The sequence below is a fragment of the Procambarus clarkii genome, chromosome 76 (assembly GCF_040958095.1).
Source record: "Procambarus clarkii isolate CNS0578487 chromosome 76, FALCON_Pclarkii_2.0, whole genome shotgun sequence".
In the NCBI taxonomy this organism is placed as follows: Eukaryota; Metazoa; Arthropoda; class Malacostraca; order Decapoda; family Cambaridae; genus Procambarus; species Procambarus clarkii.
In genome coordinates this window covers 25,337,141-25,349,640 of record NC_091225.1, presented here as the reverse complement: position 1 = coordinate 25,349,640, position 12,500 = coordinate 25,337,141, and positions in this window count along the sequence as shown.

The following is a 12,500-nucleotide window of genomic DNA, read 5'->3' as shown; positions in this document are numbered from 1 at the left end:
GACAGACAGACAGACAGGACAGACAGGACAGACAGACAGGCAGGCAGGCAGGCAGGCGCGCATGCAGGCACGCGCGGAGTCCGTACCTAGTCAAGCACAAGACGAAGTTAGAGGAAGTTCAAAGGTTCGCCACCATACTAGTCCCTGAGATGAGAGGCATGAGCTACGAGGAAAGGCTACTGGAATTAAACCTCACGTCACTAGAAGATATGATCACCACCTACGTGATTCTCAGAGGAATTGACTGGGTAGACAAACACATTATTTAGCACGGGTGGAACACGAACAAGGGGACACAGGTGGAAACTGAGTACCCACATGAGCCACAGGGACGTTAGAAAGAACTTTTTCAGTGTCAGAGTAGTTAACAGGTGGAATGCATTAGGCAGTGATGTGGTGGAGGCTGACTCCATACACAGTTTCAAATGCAGATATGATAAGAGCCCAATAGGCTCAGGAACCTGTACACCAGTTGAGAGGCGGGACCAAAGAGCCAAAGCTCAACCCTCGCAAGCACAACTTGGCAAAGTGAGTACACACCCACCCCACATCATCCCCATAAAGATTGACTGGGCACCCACCCTTAACCGTTCACCCGTGCCCACCTATCAACAACTGGCAACCTCGCTACAAACCAATTGCCGGCTGGTGATCTATGGCAAGGGGAAGCTCTCGGCTTGCCATCACCAGACACAAGTCGTCAGCTCCCCTACATTCACACAAAAGAAATATAGAAGATTGTTTGTTCTTCGTGGCATTTTTGACACGTCCTCATCGCTCGAAGCCACTAACAGGGGGCAAGATACACACAGAAATCACAATAGCGTGATGCATCAAATGAACAAATGAACAAGGGCCAAATCCACAAATGAACAAATGAACAAGGGCTAAATCCACAAATGAACAAATGAACAAGGGCCAAATCCACAAGGGCCAAATCCACAAATGAACAAATGAACAAGGGCCAAATCCACAAATGAACAAATCCACAAGGGCCAAATCCACAAATGAACAAATCCACAAGGGCCAAATCCACAAATGAACAAATTGGGTGCATGGGGGAATTGTGTAAAATCCTGGTTTGTGTCTCGGAGAGGCTGCAGGATCAGAGTACGGTCAGTAAAACACCCGGTTGCAATTCTTTTTAACCATGTCGTAGCTCCGTCGATTAAGGCAGCGTCTAGGGATCCTCTCGGACGTAGATTCGAACCCTCGTCACGGCCCTTGTGGATTTGTTCAGAGGCAAGGAATTATCAGGAGAAAGCGACAGGCCATTACGACTATATAGCCCTTGGAAGGAGCCAAGATAAGGATTTGGGATGGGATAAGGGGGAAGGAGTGATGCCCAGCCACTTGGACGGTCGGGGATTGAACGCCGACCTGCATGAAGCGAGACCAATGAAGCACTAGGCACTTACCGCCCCTCTACGCCGCCACAGTCGAGGCCACAGATGAATATATCAAGTCACAGACCAAGATAACGGACCGCGGTCTATCGCTATCGCAAGAGAGAGAGAGAGAGAGAGAGCCACTCATTAAAACAAGACTCCCAATAGGACTATAAAACTACCGTCTCCCGTCGCGGCCCTCCCCAACCACCTCTCACGCCGACGACAGACGCCCGCAGACAGTGGGGGTGGGGGGGGAGGTGGGGGGGGAGGTGGGGGGGGGGGGTGTGGGGTGGGGGGGAGGTGGGGGGGGAGGTGGGGGGGGGGCGACGCGTGGGTGAATAGCACCTCTGTTGTTGTTGTTGTTTGGTGTGGGTGTTGCAGGCTTCCCCCTCCCCCCCCCCCCTATCCCCCACCTCCTCGTTGCTATCCCCCATGCACCATCCCCCCCTCCTGTCAAAATCCCCCCTTACCCCTGCCTCATCCCCCACAGGAATCCCCACTGACCCGTCCGCATCATGTGAGTACTCTTCTATATATCCTTCCCATCGCCCCTTACTCATGCCTTACCCAGCCTCTCCCCCCAAGCACCTCCCCCCCCACCCCCGTATACTTTCCTGCCCTTACCCATCCCCCCAGCACACCCCCCACTCCTGGGGTTCCACCCCTGGTGGCTGGCCGCCTCCACCCTGGACGTCCTTCACTCGTCAGTGTAGGTGTGTGAGGCCAATATACCACCGCTGGCTCCTACCGCTTCCTTCTCTCCTCTCTCCTATCCTCCTACCGCTCCCTTCTCTCCTCTCTCCTATCCTCCTACCGCTCCCTTCTCTCCTCTCTCCTATCCTCCTACCGCTCCCTTCTCTCCTCTCTCCTATCCTCCTACCGCTCCCTTCTCTCCTCTCTCCTATCCTCCTACCGCTTCCTTCTCTCCTCTCTCCTATCCTCCTACCGCTTCCTTCTCTCCTCTCTCCTATCCTCCTACCGCTCCCTTCTCTCCTATCCTCCCTTTATTTGTTTTGCCAATTCTCCGTCATTTCTGGTGTCCTCTCGGCCTCGCCATGCTTGGTTCTCGTTAGTTTCGTGCGATTGTGGTTCATACAGTCTTCTGTTTGTAGCTCGATTGGCTCTATGTCGTTTGTTTTTTTGGTGTGTGGCCTCCGGGTGTGTGGCCTCCGGGTGTGTGGCCTCCGGGTGTGTGGCCTCCGGGGTGTGGCGTCCACCACGCCTTCTACCTCTGGCTTCCTTGTTTACGTTCCGTAGGTGATCGTACACGGGCCAGACCCTTTGACACTTCCTCTCTGTCCCTTCTCTGCTCTTTTTAGCTTTATCTTATCGTGGTGGCTCCCTTGTAGCCCTTCCTCTAGATGCAGGGGGATAAGGGGGGAATCTACTTTCCAGTAAAGAAGATTGGAAGCACAGGTTAAACAAGAATAAAGAGAGGAGATAGCTATATAATAGTTTAGTTTAGTTTTTATGCACACCCCATACCCATCCTGTGGGTTATCTTGAGGTTATCTTGAGACGATTTCGGGGCTTTAGTGTCCCCGCGGCCCGGTCCTCGACCTGGCCTCCACCCCCCAGGAAGCAGCCCGTGACAGCTGACTAACACCAAGGTACCTATTTTACTGCTAGGTAACAGGGGCATAGGGTGTAAGGAACTCTGCCCATTGTTTCTCGCCGGCGCCTGGGATCGAACCCGGGACCACAGGATCACAAGTCCCGCGTGCTGTCCGCTCGGCCGACCGGCTCCCTATGGAGCCGTGGTAGTGGTGGTAGTGGAAAGTGTTACAGAGGCACATAATGGGCTCAGGGACTGAACCCCACAATTCATATAACTAAGCAAGTTACAGGCCTCGTAGCCTGGTGGATAGCGCGCAGGATTCGTAATTCTGTGGCGCGGGTTCGATTCCCGCACGAGGCAGAAGCAAATGGGCAAAGTTTCTTTCACCCTGAATGCCCCTGTTACCTAGCAGTAAAATAGGTACCTGGGTGTTAGTCAGCTGTCACGGGCTGCTTCCTGGGGGTGGAGACCTGGTCGAAGACCGGGCCGCGGGGACACTAAAAAAAAAAAAGCCCCGAAATCATCTCAAGATAACCTCAAGATAACAGTCTTGATGAACTAGTTACAAAATTCAATGCACATCGTCACATCAACAATGGGCTCGATTAAACGGGTTAGTTAACACGACAGAAGCCGGTCGGCCGAGCGGACAGCACGCGGGACTTGTGATCCTGTGGTCCTGGGTTCGATCCCAGGCGCCGGCGAGAAACATTGGGCAGAGTTTCTTTCACCCTATGCCCCTGTTACCTAGCAGTAAAATAGGTACCTGGGTGTTAGTCAGCTGTCACGGGCTGCTTCCTGGGGGTGGAGACCTGGTCGAGGACCGGGCCGCGGGGACACTAAAAAGCCCCGAAATCATCTCAAGATAACCTCAAGATAACCTCAAGAAGAAGGATGGGGGCATGGACCCCCTCCCCCCCTCATACAACACGTTCAAAATTTATTTCCAATTTTAAATTAATAGAACAATTCATAATTCCTAAATGAAATGTAGATCAGACCCCCCCCGGCCTTTCCCTCTCAAAATAGAAATAAACAAAGTGTTTATAAGAACATAAGAACATAAGAACAAAGGTAACTGCAGAAGGCCTATTGGCCCATACGAGGCAGCTCCTATTCTATAACCACCCAATCCCACTCATATACTTGTCCAACCCGCGCTTGAAACAATCGAGGGACCCCACCTCTACCACGTTACGCGGCAATTGGTTCCACAAATCTACAACCCAGTTACTGAACCAGTATTTACCCAAGTCTTTCCTAAATCTAAACTTATCCAATTTATACCCATTGTTTCGTGTTCTGTCCTGTGTTAATATTTCAGATGAATTTCTTTAATGCCTACGTGAGAAATATTTGAATAGGGTGACCTAGTACGAGATAAACAATATCCTGAGACAAAATATACATTACCTAAATACAGTATACAATGCCTAATACAGTATACAATGCCTAATACAGTATACAATGCCTAATACAGTATGCAATGCCTAATACAGTATACAATGCCTAATACAGTATACAATGCCTAATACAGTATACAATGCCTAATACAGTATACAATGCCTAATACAGTATACAATGCCTAATACAGTATACAATGCCTAATACAGTATACAATGCCTAATACAGTATGCAATGCCTAATACAGTATACAATGCCTAATACAGTATACAATGCCGAATACAGTATGCAATGCCTAATACAGTATGCAATGCCTAATACAGTATACAATGCCTAATACAGTATACAATGCCTAATACAGTATACAATGCCTAATACAGTATACAATGCCTAATACAGTATACAATGCCTAATACAGTATACAATGCCTAATACAGTATACAATGCCTAATACAGTAGACAATGCCTAATACAGTAGACAATGCCTAATACAGTAGACAATGCCTAATACAGTAGACAATGCCTAATACAGTATACAATGCCTAATACAGTATACAATGCCTAATACAGTATACAATGCCTAATACAGTATGCAATGCCTAATACAGTATACAATGCCTAATACAGTATACAATGCCTAATACAGTATACAATGCCTAATACAGTATGCAATGCCTAATACAGTATACAATGCCTAATACAGTATACAATGCCTAATACAGTATGCAATGCCTAATACAGTATACAATGCCTAATACAGTATACAATGCCTAATACAGTATACAATGCCTAATACAGTATACAATGCCTAATACAGTATACAATGCCTAATACAGTATGCAATGCCTAATACAGTATACAATGCCTAATACAGTATGCAATACCTAATACAGTATACAATGCCTAATACAGTATACAATGCCTAATACAGTATGCAATGCCTAATACAGTATACAATGCCTAATACAGTATACAATGCCTAATACAGTATACAAGAGACCAGAGGAGACCAGCAGTAAAGGGACCTCGTCTTGGAGAGTTGTGAAAGACAGGGGCCTTAAGAAGACTTTGATAAAGCCGCCTTCAAACGCCATAGCAACCTCTAATTCATTTGACGTTTTGGAGGACGAGTGCTGTGGAGAGACTGTGGATCGCGCAAAAGGGAAAGCAACGAAGAGAAAGGAAGCGCAGGCCCCTCAGAGGGTAAAGGAAGTACCTAAGCAAACATTAGTTGTGGGAGATTCCCAGATAAGGTATTTGGATAGAACGTTTTGTGCTAGAGATAGGGGGAACAGGTTAAGGGTTTGCTATCCTGGAGCTGGCATTGGTGATATTATAAACAACATGAATGATATTATGGCTGGTAATGGGAACAATCCCATTATTTGCATTAGCGTGGGAGGAAATGATGTTGGTCGAGTTAGGAGTGAGGAACTGATTCAGAGGTATAAAACAGCCATAGAGTTAGTTAGGAGCAAGGGAGGAATCCCGATCATATGTGGCATTCTTCCAAGAAAGGGAGTGGGAAATGAATGGATATCGAGGGCACTTGGTGTCAATTGCCGGCTGGAAAGATATTGCAAATCAAATGCAATATCTTTCATAGACAACTGGGAACACTTCTATGGAAGAAATGAAATGTATGCTCGTGATGGGGTGCATCTATCGAGAGCTGGGGTTGTTGCTGTTGCGAACTCGTTAGAAGAAGTGGTTAGAGGTGTTTGTTTGGGTTTAAACTGTTAGTAGATAGAGGTATGGGAATTGATTTGGAGGAAGGAGGTAATAAAAGTATGTGTTTGTGGGAGAAAGGAATTGGCAAAACGACCAGGGAAAGAGAAGGTCCGCAAAATAACAATTCACTTAGGGTATATTACACTAACAGTAGAAGTCTAAGAAATAAAATTAACGAATTAAATGCTCTTGTCTGCACAGAAAAAATAGATATTATTGCACTTACCGAAACGTGGATGAATGTAGAAAATAGAGAACTATTAGCTGAATATCAAATATATGGATTTAAACTATTTCACACAGATAGATATATTAGACGAGGAGGTGGAGTAGCCATATATGTTAGGGACAATTTGAAATGTAGTCTCAAAGAGGGAATCAAAACAGAGCCACACACAGAAACTATTTGGATTGAATTAAACGAAAAAGCTAATAATATTATAATAGGAGTAATATATAGGCCACCAAATTTAGACAGAATGGAAGCAAAGCATCTATGGGATGAAATATCTAGAGCATCTAGATCTAACAGTATTTATGTCATGGGTGACTTTAATTTTAGCGGAATAAACTGGTTGAACAAAACAGGGAATAGTGAAGCAGAAGATTTTCTAGAATTAATTGACGATTGCTTTCTTACGCAACACATTAAGGAACCAACACGGGAAAATAATATTTTAGATTTAGTGTTAACTAACAGGGAAACGCAAATTAATGACATCGAAATAGGGAGTGAGCTAGGGAGCAGTGATCACAAAGAAATCAGATTTAGCATAGAATGGAATAGACCAGTAGGAGAAAATTCTGTTAAAGTGCCAGATTTTCGTAAAGCTGATTTTAATAGCCTAAGAAATTTTTTGGGTCAAATTGATTGGAAAGTCTTGGGTATGGGGTGTGGGCCGGTCTTGGAGCGAGACATGAACCCAGCGATAGGTGACTTAAATGGGGATTTCGATGTGGATTCAATATATAACTTATTTAAGAATATTCTAAACAAAGCACAGGAACGTAGTATACCATACAAATTGAATAGATCGAATACTAATGACCCAAAGTGGATAACAAAGAATTTGAAGAACCTTATAGGTAAAAAGAGAGCTTGGTACAAAAGGATTAAAAATGGGGAGGTCACTTTAGAACAGGAATTCGTACAACTGGTTAGAAATGTTAAAAAAGAGATAAGGAAAGCAAAAAGAAACTATGAAGTTTGCATAGCAGGGCAAGCAAAGACAAATCCTAAAGGGTTTTTTCAGTTATATCGTACTAAGACTAGGGAAAGGATAGGTCCATTAAAAACTGAGACAGGTCAAATAACAGATAGTGATGAAGAGATGAGTAGTATTTTTAATAAATATTTTGTATCTGTATTTACTAAAGAGGAAGTTAACAATATGCCTTCAGCCGAACAAGTCTATGTGGGTGGGGACGAGGACAGGTTGACGAGTTTAACAGTTACCAGGGAGGATGTTCTTAAACAAATAGTAAAACTCAAACCAAACAAATCCCCAGGGCCGGATGAAGTGTTTGCCAGGGTGCTTAAAGAATGCAAAGAGGAGCTTTGTGACCCACTGTCAACCATATTTAATAAATCATTAGAGTCAGGCAGAGTGCCAGAGTTTTGGAAAGTTGCTAATGTGATACCAGTTTTTAAGAAAGGAGATAGATCACTTGCGTCTAACTATCGACCAATTAGCCTAACGTCTATTGTGGGAAAGTTACTCGAATCTATAATAGCAAATAAAATTCGTCTTCATCTTGAAAAACATAAATTAATAATTGAGTCGCAACATGGTTTTATAAATGGCCGTTCATGTTTAACAAATTTGTTATCTTTTTATTCTAGCATTGTTGAGGCAGTTGATAGTGGTAAGGATTGCGATGTTGTATACCTTGACTTTAGCAAAGCTTTTGATACAGTGCCACATGAAAGACTGATTAAAAAGATAGAGTCTCATGGTATTGGGGGTGTTATATTAAGCTGGATTAGGGCATGGCTATACCAAAGGAAACAGAGAGTTAGTATAAATGGAATCAAGTCAGAGTGGGAAAATGTTGTAAGTGGAGTGCCTCAAGGCTCTGTCCTGGGACCTCTGTTGTTTATAATATATATAAATGATTTAGATTCAGGTTTGAGTAGCAACATTTGCAAATTTGCCGATGATACGAAAATCGGTAGGGAAATTAATTCGGAGGAGGACTCACTATCACTTCAAGTTGATCTAGATAGGGTTTTGAAATGGTCAAAGGATTGGCAGATGCAGTTTAATGCTGATAAATGTAAAGTTCTGAGGTTAGGTAATGATGATAGAGTTACAAGATACGAGCTAGATGGTGTTGTGATTGCGAAGTCGGATTGCGAAAGGGATCTGGGAGTTATGATTAGTAAGAATTTAAAACAAAAGGATCAATGCATAAATGTTCGTAATAAGGCAAATCGGACACTTGGATTTATTAATCGCAGCGTTAGTAACAAGACACCTGGTGTGGTTCTCAAGCTATATCTTGCTCTAGTTAGGCCCCATTTAGATTATGCAGTTCAGTTTTGGTCGCCATATTATAGAATGGATATAAATTCACTTGAACGTGTCCAGCGTAGGATGACTAAGTTAATTCCCCAAATTAGAAATCTTTCATATGAAGAAAGATTAACAAAGCTTAAGTTGCATTCACTGGAAAGGCGAAGAGTTAGGGGTGACATGATAGAGGTTTACAAGTGGATGAATGGACATAACCGGGGGGATATTAATAGGGTATTAAAAGTATCAACACAGGACAGAACACGAAACAATGGGTATAAATTGGATAAGTTTAGATTTAGGAAAAACTTGGGTAAATACTGGTTCAGTAACAGGGTTGTTGATTTGTGGAACCAATTGCCGCGTAACATTGTGGAGGTGGGGTCCCTCGATTGTTTCAAGCACGGGTTGGACAAGTATATGAGTGGGATTGGGTGGTTATAGAATAGGAGCTGCCTCGTATGGGCCAATAGGCCTTCTGCAGTTACCTTTGTTCTTATGTTTGTTCTTATACAATGCCTAATACAGTATACAATGCCTAATACAGTATACAATGCCTAATACAGTATACAATGCCTAATACAGTATACAATGCCTAATACAGTATACAATGCCTAATACAGTATGCAATGCCTAATACAGTATACAATGCCTAATACAGTATACAATGCCTAATACAGTATGCAATGCCTAATACAGTATACAATGCCTAATACAGTATACAATGCCTAATACAGTATACAATGCCTAATACAGTATACAATGCCTAACACAGTATACAATGCCTAATACAGTATACAATGCCTAATACAGTATACAATGCCTAATACAGTATACAATGCCTAATACAGTATACAATGCCTAATACAGTATACAATGCCTAATACAGTATCTTAAACACTGCTTGACGTACTAACAAATATGGCCATCCTGAGGCCTCTTTTGAAAGGAGTAGCCGAGCCAATTCGCCATTTAATGTCAAACCCCTATAGTAATGGGACCATTAGAGACATCCTTTTGTTCCTCTGCCAATTCGACCAGATTTGCTAACAACTGTACCACTGAAATTACAATCACTGCTTCTGAATTACTACGAGAGACCAGAAGTGGTAGCGCCGAGCCTAACATCAATAAATTATAATCGGTCTGGAGTGGCCTCCCCAGGGCGCAAAGCCAAGGTAGGTTGATACGGGGGAGAAGCTGTTACCCATGCAGCAGGTGGGTAACAGCTGTGTTTTAATGTATGGATGTAATAAATAAAATGTAAAATGCATGGACGTTTCACCGCAGGAAAAATGAATAAATAAGATACCTTAATGGGGCACCTGACAGCTGGTTGGACAGCGCTTCGGATTCGTAGTCCTGAGGTTCCGGGTTCGATCCCCGGTGGAGGCAAATGGGCAAAATGTTTCTTTCACCCTGATGCCCCTGTTATCTAGCAGTAAATAGGTACCTGGGAGTTAGACAGCTGCTACGGGCTGCTTCCTGGGGGGGGGGGGGGTAACAAAAAGGAGGCCTGATTGAGGACCGGGCCGCGGGGACACTAAGTCCTGAAAATCATCATCATCTCCCTAGCATCAATAAATTATACCAATATACTTTGTTATACCTACCCACTACAAATAATAGATTTAAGACAACAAATCCGGTGCCAGATTCACGATGCAGTTACGCAAGTACTTAAGAACCTGGGGCCAGATTCACGAAGCAGTTACGCAAGCACTTACGAACGTGTACATCATTCCTCAATCTTTGACGGCTTTGGTTACATTTATTAAACACTTTACAAGCATGTAAAACTTGCCAGTCAACTATTGTTATTGTTATAAACAGCCTCCTGGTGCTTCGGAGCTCATTAACTGTTTAATAATTGTAAACAGAGCCGCCAAAGATTGAGAAAAAATGTACAGGTTCGTAAGTGCTTGCGTAACTGCTTCGTGAATCTGGCCCCAGAGCACAACACTGTCTTGAGGCTTGCACGTTGCAGATAACAAGAGTCTGATAGACCATACAGTTACCTGTTTACACAGCAGGAGAAATGAAGAAACAAGACACCTTAAATTACCACCGGAGCCGGTCGGCCGAGCGGACAGCACGCTGGACTTGTGATCCTGTGGTCCTGGGTTCGATCCCAGGCGCCGGAGAGAAACAATGGGCAGTTTCTTTCACCCTATACCCCTGTTACCTAGCAGTAAAATAGGTACCTGTGTGTTAGTCAGCTGTCACGGGCTGCTTCCTGGGGGTGGAGGCCTGGTCGAGGACCGGGCCGCGGGGACACTAAAGCCCCGAAATCATCTCAAGATAACCACGAGAAGTCGTTAAGCCAATATGTCTATACAAAAAAAAGAACAGGGTCAAGGAATGGTTGGCCCACCACCTTCACATAGGTCACACCACATGAGACCAGGAGGCATGGCAGGATGTGCAGAATACCCCCGTTGAAAAGCAGAGGTGCAACAGGTACTCTGAGAGAGAACTCTATCAACATCACAGGCCCGAGACTGTTCAACACGCTTCCACTACACATAAGGGACATAACTGGCCGACCCCTCACAGTGTTCAAGAGAGAACTATCAACATCAGAGGCCCGAGACTGTTCAACACGCTTCCACTACACATAAGGGGCATAAGTGGCCGACCCCTCACAGTGTTCAAGAGAGAACTATCAACATCAGAGGCCCGAGACTGTTCAACACGCTTCCACTACACATAAGGGGCATAAGTGGCCGACCCCTCACAGTGTTCAAGAGAGAACTATCAACATCAGAGGCCCGAGACTGTTCAACACGCTTCCACTACACATAAGGGGCATAACTGGCCGACCCCTCACAGTGTTCAAGAGAGAACTATCAACATCAGAGGCCCGAGACTGTTCAACACGCTTCCACTACACATAAGGGACATAACTGGCCGACCCCTCACAGTGTTCAAGAGAGAACTATCAACATCAGAGGCCCGAGACTGTTCAACACGCTTCCACTACACATAAGGGACATAACTGGCCGACCCCTCGCAGTGTTCAAGAGAGAACTATCAACATCAGAGGCCCGAGACTGTTCAACACGCTTCCACTACACATAAGGGATATAACTGGCCGACCCCTCGCAGTGTTCAAGAGAGAACTTGACAAACACCTCCAAAGGATACCTGATCAACCAGGCTGTGACTCATACGTCAGGCTGCGAGCAGCAGCGTCCAACAGCCTGGTTGACCAGTCCAGCAACCAGGAGGCCTGGTCGACGACCGGGCCGCGGGAACGCTAAGCCCCGGAAGCACCTCAAGGTAACCTCAAGATATGGTAGCCTCGAAAAGGCTACCATATCTTGGGTACTCACCTAGTTGAGCTCTGGCTCTTTGGTCCCGCCTCTCAACCGTCAATCAACAGGTGTACAGGTTCCTGAGCCTACTGGGCTCTATCATACCTACACTTGAAACTGTGTATGGAGTCAGCCTCCACCACATCACTTCCTAATGCATTCCACCCGTTAACTACTTGACACTGATATAGAGTAGGATAACACTGACTTCTGCCACTGACACATTGCAAGGAAAAAAATATGTTGAGAGAAATGGTGAGTGTTGTGGTGAAGGGAAGAACACCAGCATACACCCTTCAGGGAGGTCATTAGTGTCTCATATGACAACAGAGGCTTGTTGACCCCGCATGACCTGAAATAACACCCCTCCGACCGCTATGGTTAAGCCTGACCTAGGTCCCCCCCCCAACACACACACACACACACACAGACAGACAGACAGACAGACAGACAGACAGACAGACAGACAGACAGACAGACAGACACACACACACACACACACACACACACACACACACAGACAGACAGACAGACAGACACACACACACACACACACACGTACGTCAGGCCAATCCTGGAGTAT